At 43.7% G+C, this 10,582-nt stretch overlaps 1 pseudogene; it reads left to right on the top strand.

Annotated features, from left to right (window-relative positions):
* Positions 1-7,944, top strand: part of LOC131921783 (baculoviral IAP repeat-containing protein 1b-like) — a 31,981-nt pseudogene extending 24,037 nt beyond the window's left edge.
* The last annotated feature ends 2,638 nt before the right edge of the window (positions 7,945-10,582 follow it).

Raw genomic sequence — 10,582 nt, forward strand, 5'->3', positions numbered from 1 at the left:
CTGTGTAGCTTTGCGCCTTTCCTGGAACTCACTTGGTAGCCCAGGCTGGCCTTGAACTCACAGAGATCCACCTAGCTCTGCCTCCCGAGTGCTGGGATTAAAGGCGTGTGCCACCACCGCCCGGCTTCTGATCTTGATCATACAGATAGTATAGAGGTCATTTGGGATATTAGTGACCTCTGTCCTGGTTGTGGGAGGTTGGGGGAGCCTCTGGCTATTGGGTCATTTAGATTACTAGCCACCTCCAGTCTTGGTTGTAGGAGCTTCAAATGACCTGGCCCACCAGATGACACAGATTACCCGGGCTGTTAATCACTTCCAATTCTCAGCTTTCTGAGTGGTAGGACAGCACAGGGCTTCCCCTATGCTCTACGACCAGCAGATGCTGCAGATGGCAGGTTCTTCATGGATGTGCTTCATAAGAAGATGTTAAGATCTTGGCAGGGCAGTGGTGGCGCACGCCTTTAATCCCAGCACTTGGGAGGCAGATGCAGGTGGATCTTTGTGAGTTCGAGGCCAGCCTCGTCTACAGAGGGAGATCCAGGAAAGGCGCAAAGCTACACAGAGAAACCCTGTCTCAAAAAAACCAAAAAAAAAAAAAAAAAAAAAAAAAAAAAAAAAAAAAAAAGATGTTAAGATTTCTGAGAAGTTTTGTTATGAAAATATCTAAAAATCACGGCACACTTGAGAACTTCCACTTGGGACTCTTGAGTGATGGAAACTATGTGCTGCTTTCCAGATCAACTCTTTGCTAACTTGGACAAGTTCCCAAGCCTGAAAGAACTATCTGTGATACTAGATGGCATTCCAGATGTGCTTTCGGTCATCCCTGGAGATTTCCCAAACCTCCACCACATGGAGAAGTTATCTATCCAAACTTCCACAGAGTCTGACCTCTCCAAACTGGGTAAGAATGGTGCTTGGATGTCCCAGGTCATGTGTCAGCTGGAAAAGCTACTTGGCTAATAATTGTTAGAATCATGAAGTCATCGTTAGTTAAAACTTCTGTGAGCCTGACATCGTAAACTGTGTCCATGGGAAGGTGTGAGAACAGCGCTCTTCCTCATTAAGAGGGCAGACATTTATTTGTAACCCAGAGTCTCTAACATGACTGGAACCGTTCCGAGCTCTGCACAAATACTAACTCACTCTTCAGACCACTGTGTGAGAGAAGACACAATGATTATTGCTGATTCTCAACTGGGGAAACTGAGGTCAGCGATTGCTCAGGTTTATCCAGCTAAGAAAAGAGAAGGTGTGACTCCAGGGCCTGAGCTTTAAACTCCCAGCACACTTCCTCTCCAAGGCAGTGTGTGGAGTTCTTCTCTTTTGCTGTTGTTTTAGTGGCACTATGCAGATTGCCTGCTGAGGGAGGAAATCTGACTGGGGGCAACCTGGACCTTTCCTCCACTTCTCTCCATCCCAGCCTCCTGTTGATGGACAGCTGTGCAGACATCTTTCTAGAACATGTCATTTAGCAAAATGACTCAGGCACCATCAGATCCTTAATTTGTTAAACCCTGAACACTGAGGACTAAAGAAATATAAACCTGGGACTGACATGCAGGTCAAAAAGTCACTAAGGCTGGGCATGGTGGCTCATGCCTCTCATCACAGCACTTGGGAAGCTGCTGCAGGACTATCACAACTTCAAAGCCAGCCTACCTATGTGGTGATTTCCAGGCCAACACTACCCACAGGGAAAAAACCCAACCAAACAACAGAAAAATTCTGTCCAATGAGATGGGTCAGTGGGTGCTTACTGCCAAGTCCAATAACAGGTTGGGTCTGTGGGATCCCATGGCAAAAAGATAGAACAGATTTCCCCCAAGTTGTCCTTTTGTGTCCAGACACACACACACACACACACACACACACACACACACACACACACAGAGCAGATTGTTTAATTAAAAACATTTTTAAGTTGTGCTTCAGAGTTGTCCCTTCTTTTATATGACTCTGTACAGAATTCCTGCTGCATCAGGGCAATATGCAAACACAGAGATATCAGGGTGCTGATGCTGAAAGTGAAATATGGAGAAGAGAAAACTGATCCAGAGAGGGTCAGGAACCTGCCCCGGGTCTTCTGCTCACTAGTCAGTTGAGGAAGCTGAGCACACACCCAACATGGCCTGAGCACTAGATCAGTGCATCACTGCCTGTTTAATGGTGTGGCTGGAGATTATAGACTGAGAGGCCAGTCTGGATAGGAATTTGTAACCTCTACTTTTTGAATATCCTTCATCTTTTCCAGTTAAATTGATCCAGAACTCTCCAAATCTCCAAGTTTTCCACCTGAAATGTGATTTCTTTTCGAACTGTGAGTCTCTCATGACTGTGCTTGCTTCCTGCAAGAAACTCAGAGAGATTGTGTTTTCTGGACGATGCTTTGAAGCCATGCCATTTGGTAAGAACTATAAGCTTACAACATTGACTTCAGATGCTCCTGTGCAAAAAGTTATTAAATACTCTAGAATTAAAAGGCTGCTGATGTCACAGAAACTGTGACAGCACCTGACTTTTGTGAGTCTTTCACAACAATGAAGTGCATCTGTGTCTACCATGTAAACATTTCCTTTTCAGAATTGTTTCCTCTACTTAGTCATAGTAATTCAATCTGAATATTATATCACCTTTCATCACTTTTGAAACACTCTTACTTCAGTGGTATTCTTCTGTGCCACAGGAAATGTATCTGAACTAACTATATTTCATTTTCCCTTTTCTAGTCACCACTTTGCCAAATTTTGTTTCTCTGAAGATATTGAATCTTGAACACCAACAGTTTTCAGATAAGGAAACATCAGAAAAGTTTGGTGAGTTTATAAACAGAGTTTCTTAATGTATTCTTTATCCTCCTCCTGATCTTCTTCAGTGAACCTACAACAAAGCAAGCTGTGTACAGTTGTCCCTTGATATCATGGCAGCTGGGTCCAGGACCTCTGCTGATGTAAACACTAGAGGATCCTCCACTCCATGATATAAAATGGTGCAGTGTTTGCTCATGACCCTACACATCCTCCATATACTTTAAACCATCTCTCAATTACTTATAATGCCTAATGCAATGTAAATGCTATGTAAACAAGTGTTACACTGTGTTGTTCTGGGAATAATGGTGAGGGGGAAATGTCTATACATGTTTGGCACAGACACGATTTTTAAAGATTGAACCTGTGGTTGGTGGAATGTGCTGATACAGAACATCAGCTGTAATAGCTATGCTGGTCCTTAGGTTGACACCATAGTGATGCTCAGTATCACCCCCAGATGCCATCACTGTTGGTCCCACATATCCTCACACTTGATGTCATTAAATGCAATGTTCTCAGACTCACTGACTTCTTAGGAGAGAATTTGGTCATGATAGCACTGTGGAACTTCATAGTCTGGCACCCACTCCAAATATGCAACATCCTTTTTGTTTCAAAGGTTTCAGAATTCATATTAAAACTCCTATTTAGTTTAAGAAACCTAATCTGTGATAAATCAAATTGAACAAAACAATAAGTGTAGAGAGTTTATATGCTTTTTTGAGTTATGAAATGTTTAGAAAAGTAACGTGCTTGGGCTGGAGAGATGGCTCAGAGGTTAAGAGCACTGCTTGCTCTTCCAAAGGTCCTGAGTTCAATTCCCAGCAACCACATGGTGGCTTACAACCATCTGTAATGAGATCTGGTGCCCTCTTCTGGCCTGCAGGGATACATACAGACAGGACACTGTATACACAATAAATAAATAAATCTTAAAAAAAAGGAGGGGTTGAGGATTTAGCTCAGTGGTAGAGAGATTGCCTAGCAAGCATAAGGCCCTGGGTTCGATCCTCAGCTCCAAGAAGAAAAAAAAGAAAGAAAGAAAGAAAGAAAGAAAGAAAGAAAGAAAGAAAGAAAGAAAGAAAAGAAAGAAAAGTAATGTGCTTCCATGGGAAACAGAAGCAGGTTTTAAAAAAAAGTGGGGAGACAATGGTGATATGGGGTACAGAGCTCTGTCTCCACACTACTTCCCAGACTTTGTATGCATAAGGAGAGCCTGGTAAAGAAGGGTGTGGGGTGAGGGCTTTGTGGATCAGTAGAGGGACCTGCAGCCAGAGGAGGCCTGGCTGTGGGAACGGAAGTGGAAATGGAAAGACAGCCTGGACCTGTGTGAAGAGTCAGGTTGGGGAGGATGGAGGGGATCCAGCTGCAGACAGCAGCAGGAAGCAGCTGTGTGCTGACCCCTTCTCCTTTCCTTGGAGAGCACAGTGACAAGGAGGGCCCCTGCTAGGTGGGGCCTCCTAGACTGCAGAAGGTCTAGGTCATCAGCTGCTCGCTCATGATGGGACTACTACTGAGGATGGCTTTGTGGTGTCTCCCACAGCACAGGCTCTGGGTTCTCTCAGGAACCTGGAGGAACTGCTCCTTCCCAGTGGGGACGGGATTCACCAAGTGGCCAAACTGATTGTCCGGCAGTGTCTGCAGGTTCGGTATCTCCGAGTTCTTGCCTTTAAGGAGACTTTGGATGACGACAGTGTGATGGAAATCGGTGAGTTTCCCTCAGGGAAAGGGTTCCCCCTTGTGTGGAAGCAGTGGCTTCATTGGAGCTGTATGCTGTGAATGTCTATACAAACATCTGACCTACAGACTGTTCAACCTGACTGTTCAACTACAAACTGTTCAACACACACACACACACACACACACACACACACACACACATAGTAAAAATACTTAAATTACACCCTACATTCACCTCCTACCTCTTGCATGTCATTGATTTTGGATTCTAATGCATTTTAACTCTTCAATTAGTATTTTAAACAGTTCTGGGCTTAGTATTCACAAACTAGATTTGCTTATTTTATTTTTTAATGCTGGTGTTTTTGACACAGGGTCTCCTATGTTGCCCAGACTGGTAACAAACTTGCAGTAACCTTCCACATCTGTCCCGAGTGCTGGTGTTCCTGTCTCTGTGACTGCTGTATTGATTCCCAGCTGCTATTGCTCCTGAGCCTCCCATGTTTCCATTCAGCAGGGTCCTTTTCCTTCTGCTGAAGGACTCTGTTAGCATTTTTTCTACTCTGGGTCAGCTAGTCATGACTTCTCTCCTATTTTAATGATATAAAAAATGGCTTTTGCCTTCATCTTTGAAATACTTTCCCAGTGCATTCTTTTTGGAGTTACTTAGTTTCTGGCCTGTATCATTTCTTTTGTTTAGTGTCCGTTCTCAGTGTTTTCATGATATGATGTCCTTAAAGGTGAGGTGTCTTTTTCCCCAACTCAGTAGCTTTTAAGATTTACTTTCTTTTTTTCTAACAGAGTCTCACTATGTAGCCCAGGCTGGCCTAGAACTCCTAATCCTCCTGCATTCGGCATCTGGAGCAGCTGGAGCTAGAAGCTTTGCTTTGTGGCAGTGGACATACATTTCATTTTGTCTTCCCAAAGTCCGTATGTTGAAGTCCTAACCCCAAAGTGACTGCATTTGGAAATAGGGGACTAGTTATGGCCACCAAGCCAACTAAAACCGCAGCTGAGTTCAGCATGACTAGGGTAACTTCTACCTGGGGTCTGGAGGACTGATGGGATCTGAGGCTTGACAGCTTTTCCCCAGCTTTGGGGCATTCTTAGGCAATGCATTCTGCCAAATTCCCCCTCGCCGTTTCCTTCCGCATGCAGCAGAACTCAACCTGATTTGGGGCCAGGGAAGGGCTGTGGAGGTGAGGTTACCACTAAGACCTTCTATACGATGGTGGAGCCGAGCAGGGAGAGGAGGCATTGACATTCTGAATAGTAAAACCACCTGTGTCCTAGAACCAGGTCCATTTGAAGAACTTTTAAAAATCAGAGTCTGGAGTGAGAGGCAGGAGTTCTAAAGGGACAGGAGAGGAAAGGGAAGGTCCTGCTGGGGTGGGCTTCATGGGTGTGTGAGAGACGTTGGATTTCATCTTGTGACTGCTCAGCACTGTTACTTTATGATGCTATTTAAAGTGCTAATTCCAGGTGTGGTGGCACATACCTGTAATCTCAGCCCTCAGGAGGCAGAGGCAGGCAGATCTTCTCTGTGTAAGTGCAAGGCCAGCCTGGTCTGCACAGTGAGTTCCATGCCAGCCAGAGCTACACAGTAAGAGTCTGTCTTAAAAAAGTGAATGAACAGAACAGAATAGGGACCAGCTCTGAGAATCCACTCCGAAGCCAAACCAGTGCTAGGTGCCCACTTCCAGTCATGGACTCCGGTTGAGACCTTACCCTAGCCTGCATTTCCTCCAGAGCTCTAAGTAACCAGGAAGTCATCTGGGCAAACTGGAGAGCAGTCACAGTGAGAGGACATGCTTTAGGACTGCCACCTTCCGTTCTCTGCGAAAAGGGGGACGCTGTGGCCACCATTTCTCAGTCCCCTACAATGTGACCTGTTCCACAGCTCTGCCCTGCCTTGGCATGTCCTCCTGTGAGACCAGAAGAGAAGTCCACATTGCCCAGAGAGCCAACATTCTGTGCTGGACTTCCTGGCTTCTGCTTCCTCCAAACTGCTTGCAGTTTGGCCAGGTGCTTCCCTACCAACCAAGCAGCTCTTGAAGGTTTTCAAAGAGTGATCTCTAAAAAAATGTTTAAAGCCAAGCGTTGTAGTGCATGCCTTTAACCCAAATGTCAGAAGGCAGAGGTAGGAAGATGTGAGTCCTAGGCCAGCCTCATCTACATAAGTGAATTCTAGGCCAGCCTCATCTACATGTGAGTTCTAGGCCAGCCTCATCTACATAAGTGAGTTCTAGGCCAGCCTCATCTATATAAATAAGTTCCAGGCTAGCTAGGGCTATGTAGGTAGGACCTGGTCTTGGGGGGAAAATGCTGAGCAATCTCTGCCTTCATTGGTGGGTATGAGGTTAGTTACGATAACCTTGTAAGCTTTACTCAAGTCCTTGGCATTTTGTCTTCATAAATATTTTGGTTTGCTCTCTTTCCAGCCAAGGGAGCAACCAGCGGGGGTTTCCAGAAACTTGAGACCTTAGATCTTTCATTGAATCACAAGATTACAGAGGAAGGGTACAGACATTTCTTTCAAGTCCTGGACAACCTGCCAAACTTACAAGTGCTCAACATTTCCAGGCATCTCCCAGAATCCATCCAAGTTCAGGCCACCACTGTCAAGGCTCTGAGTCAGTGTGTGTCCCGACTGCCCAGCCTCATCAGGCTTCATATGCTCAGTTGGCTCCTGGATGAAGAGGACATGAAAGTGATTAATGCTGTGAAGGAGAGACACCCTCAGTCCAAATGCTTGATTGTTCACTGGCAGTGGGTAGTGCCCTTCTCTCCTGTCATTCAGAAGTGAAGGATGCAGCTGAAGATTACTGGAGGTCTCACAACCCAATTTTCGAATACATTTCACTCTAGACAAGCATGGTGTCCCCAGTACTTAGGAGACTGAGACAGGAGGGTCAAGAGGTTGAATCCAGATGGGTTACATAACAAGACCTGCTGATGAACCAAATTCTTTACTATTACATACACAAGAATATTCTTAACCTGTCAGGCTGGTAACTGTTTGCAAGCCTGCACGCCCACATTGAGCTATGACAAGCAGTCCTTGGCAATTCTTGTATGGTCCTCCTGTCTAAAGACTAGAGCCTCACTCATGTTCATACTGAATCCTCCATTGCCAAGGTCAACAGGAAGGGGGGGGGACAAACATTGATCTGTGTAAAAGTCACAACAAGGAAGGCGAATTTGATGGAGGTAAGAAATGGCCAGTTTAAGGATAAGTCCGTCCCACTCATGATGAAGCACGAGTCGACTTTAGCACAGGATGCAGATGACTCTTTGCAGAGATGCTCTTTAGTCTTTGCAGGGCTTCTGTATAGTCACCAGCCTTGGTGTGGCCATGCTTGCTCACACCATCTCCCATCCATTGCCGATGTGAGGAAGAAAGTGGGCTTAGAGAAATCTGCTTTTGTTCCAGAGGCTTTTGAGAGTTACATATGTCAGCTTTATCATTTTGTTGGGAATCCAGTCCATTTTATGTGATTTGATCTTGTAAGGATTCCTGGGTATATTAACTTGATTGTGATAATTGTCATTTCGTACTTGTCATTGCTCTAGAGGTGGTGGGACCTGGGAGAATGGAGTCAATAAATGAAGCGGACTACAATCTCATGCAATAGCCAGCTTTATTCAGAGCATCAGACAATTTATACTCGCGGAGTTAAGGAGGTCACCTAAGTAAAGTTCTCTTGTGTTCAAGCTGTAGACAATCCCAAAAACAAGTCGCATGTGGCAAAAACATGTTTTTCTACAGAACAGCATTTCTCAACGTGTCCTTCGAGACCATTTGGTCAAATGACCCCTTCACAGGGGTCACCTAGGATCATCGGAAAACACAGATATTTACATTACGATTCGTAACAGTAGCAAAACTACAGTTATGAAGTAGCAACAAAAATAATTTTATGATTGGGGGGTCACAACATGAGGAGCCGTATTAAAGGACTGAAACATTAGGAAGGCTGAGAACCACTCTAAAGAGGCAAATAAAGGATAATTTAAGCATTTAATTGAATAACAACAGTAAGCAATAATGAGTAATCTGAAGTAAACTCAGTCCTATCTGCTATACCTAGGAGGAGCACAAAGACACATTCCAAGAACAATTCCGTGTTTTGAAGAAATCACAAGCACTCAGAATTCTCCTCACACGACTCTATTCTTGGACCATGTCCCGATACATAATGTATATAAGAAACACCTATGTACTTTAAATATATATGCCTTTTATTTTTCAGTTATCCTACAATAAATCTTGGAAAAAGATTCCTAAAGTTAAAAATAGAAAATAATTAGCATTGGTTATCTCTGAGTACTGAGGTAGATGGTCTTAATTATTTCCTCCCTTTTGTCCTATTTTGTCTTATAAATTGCCTGTTATTTTAATATTTAATATAAAAATTCAAGCTTGAGGTGTAGTTCAAAAGTGTGTGCCTACATAGTATTCCTGAGATCCTAAGCACAATCTCCAGCACTACCGAAAATACATAAGAAAATAAGTATAAAATTAAGTAAGTAAGGCCTGGAGAGATGGCTCAGCAGTTAAGAGCACTGGCTGCTCTTCTAGAAGACCTGGCTCAGTGGTTAAAAGCAGTCATGGTTCTTGCAGAGGATCCAGTTCAATTCCCATCACTCCCATGGTAGTTTAGAGTCACCTGTAACTCCAGCTCCAGGAAATCCAACATCCTTTTCTGGCCTCTCTGGATACCAGTCAAACACATGATACACACATATATATGCAGACAAAACACACATGCCCATAAAACAAAAAATAAGTCTTTTAAAAAGAAAAAAGAAACATTTCTAATAAGGGTTCAATGGTTCTGATTTATTCCTCAGCACTTAAAAAGGAAAAACAAAACTACTGAAGTGTCTATTTCCGGTCACATACTCCATATCCCAACTTTGACTCCTTCAAATGGGCTGCTTTTCTGAACATCTGCTTCATTTTTAAGTTTTTTTTTTTTTAAAAAGCAAAACAAAACCAGGAAGTCAATTTTATATCAAAGAATAGTACACATAGAGCACAACTGAAATAAGTAATAATAACTATAAACTAATAAAAATAGGTATTAAATATGATTTTACTAAGCTAGAAAACAACTTTCATTGGAAGAGTTCTTTACAAGCACGGGTAAGTGTTCTTTCATGCTTACATCCTCTCCCCAAGCTTTTATCTCTTCCATCTCACCCAAACAGCTGTTTTAGCATCACCAGTGACCTCCATGTTGGTACGTTCAATGACTGTGTTGCGGCCTTCATCTTACTTGTCCTGTTTCCAGCATCTGAGCTACTGATGGGCTCATCACTGGTCTCTAGGAAACACCTGCTTCATCTGACCTTAGGGTCAACCTCACTCCTGGTTTCCTCCTCAGACAGCTCCAGCTCAGTCCTCTGCTGTTTCTCTTCTAACCACTGGGGGCATCTGAGTTCTCCTGACTGTGTGTGAGTGCACTTCCTGGAACACCTCATCCAGCTGAGTGACTTTAAGTTCCATGCCTACACTACCTCCTCCATCTCCAGCTCTAGCCCTGGACTCTTTTTATGTAACTCTAATGGGCATTGCACATTTCACATTTCCAAAGTGTGGTGATACTTTATTTGTGCTGAAATGTGGTGATGTTTTATTTGTATGTTAATAAATAAAGTTTGCCTGGAGATCAGAGGAAACAACAAGCCATTTTAAGTAACACAAAAGTCAAGTAGTGGTAGCACATGCCCTTAATCCAATCACTTGGCAGGCAGGGTCTCTGTGTTCAAGGCCACACTAGGGAACAGAACCACACGTAGTGAGTGACACACACCTTTAATCCCATAGAGACCTGGAGGTCTGTATAGACAGGCAGTGACAATGAGGTAGCTGGGCTAAGAGCCAATGAGAGGGCAGAATAGCAAGGCAATAAAGGCCCAGTTAGACAGGAAGTAGCACACTTTGGAAGCTGCAGCGTGGTGAGGTAAGGTTAGCTGGTGGCTATTCCTATTTCCCTGATCTCTAAGGCTTTCATCTCTATATTTGGCTCCATGTTTTTTATTTAATAAGACCGCTTAGAAATTTGTCTACACCAAAGCTA

This window comes from Peromyscus eremicus, chromosome 11 (assembly GCF_949786415.1).
Source record: "Peromyscus eremicus chromosome 11, PerEre_H2_v1, whole genome shotgun sequence".
NCBI lineage: Eukaryota > Metazoa > Chordata > Mammalia > Rodentia > Cricetidae > Peromyscus > Peromyscus eremicus.